Genomic DNA, 1,869 nt, shown 5'->3' with positions numbered 1-1,869 from the left:
TAATATAATATAATATAATATAAACAACTTTACATAATAGAACTTACACTAATCCGCAAACACTGGACCAACCACCTTTCAAGAGCTTCTTTTTTGCTTTCTCGAATTACGCGGCTAAACATCGCAAGTTAATCCTCACTGGAGGTTAAATTTGAAAACAGGCAAGTATGAGCGAAAGAAATGCTCAGCAAGATCATTATAGCGAATATAGGGTCATTTTGATATAAAACCGACATCTGCATTAGAGTAGAACATTTAAAATCATAATTGCTGAATCATAAAATTTATTAAAGAATCGGATAATTATTTCTCACTGTATTCAAAACTCTTTTTGATATTTTCGAGCGAAATGCTTCAGCAATACTTTGAATCTTGACGAGAATAAAACTCGTAAAATAATGTTTACGGAAATATCGTAAACCACAATAACAGGAAACAATGATTATGGATCGAGTCATAACCTTTATTCAAAACCGAACTCTTGATATTAATACTCCTTTTGTTGTCATATCAAATTAGATATCAATACGAACTTTGATGCTCACAACATCCCATACTGAAGTCAACATCAATCATCTATACTAAAACCACATTTGATATTTAACAACAAACTAAATATCCACGTAAAGCAGAAACTGAATCAAAACTGTATTTCACCTTTTATTCAAAACCTGAAAACACTTAATAAACCATTCCTTATAAGATTATCAAAAGCAATATAATAATTTAGATTGGAATCCTCGAACGACGGTGTGTTGCCGCCGGTGATCAGCCGCGGAGCAACACCAGTATGCCGAAGTATATCCAACTAAACAAATGGGTACCCAAGTCACATATCGGCCTAATGGTATTATATCCTATATAATACCTAAATCTCCGCTGGACCTCCGCCATGGCCTCTTACGCAACCATCCAATCTTAAAACATTTTATTGAAAGGGGTCATAATACTCGACACCCTTATAAACTTTTATTCCCCCATTTACTTGGGCAGGAATACTCGCAAAACCAAATCATTTTCCTCAAAATCCAAAACATTTATAAATCCATTAATTTGATAAGTAAAATCACTTAGCTATTCTGAACATAGAATAGCAGAATAATACTTGCATAAACAGAATCATTTAATTCAGCAATATGTAAAATATTTATCTATTACGAACTGAATAGGGAAAACAATACTTGCATGATAAGATTTAAAATAAATATCACTTGAACAATAAGTGATGATAGGGATACTTTCCTTTGGGTTTTTAGCAGTTAGTCACACTCGTATAAACGTATTTATCCCAATCTGGCATCTCAAGGCATCACCGTCTTTTACTTCACTAAATCTATGATCTGCTGCTCATGCAGTGTTGTCAACCCAATATTCCATACTATTCAACTCTAGTCTTCATCCATGCCCTCTGGTCTTGATCGTCTCGAAAGAATCACATCTATAATTAAAAGATCACACTTTAATCGCCTAAATGATAATTACTCGAAGAACTGCGCGTCAAAATCCTATCGTCTACCCATATGATAGCCCGCATATAAAGAAGATAGTTAATCACAAGATCATTGACCAACTTACACACGTAATTCATATAACACGTAAGCATATAATCCACGTATCACATAATTCATATCACACAATTCATAACACACATAACTCATTTCGTCAAAAGCTAGGTCTCGGTATTTTTAAAATCAAAATCGGGACAAAATACGTCTTTTGGTAAACACGCGACTCAGAATTAACTTTCAAAACAAGCGATCTTCCGAAACAAAAAGGATCTGGGTCTCGAAAGTATTTTTTTAATGAAATCGGAATATTTTTCTGAGTCTATACGCGTTCATTTCATATTAAACGGACGAACAGTTTATT

This window comes from Apium graveolens, chromosome 8 (genome assembly GCF_009905375.1).
Source record: "Apium graveolens cultivar Ventura chromosome 8, ASM990537v1, whole genome shotgun sequence".
NCBI lineage: Eukaryota > Viridiplantae > Streptophyta > Magnoliopsida > Apiales > Apiaceae > Apium > Apium graveolens.
This window is presented reverse-complemented; position numbering follows the sequence as displayed.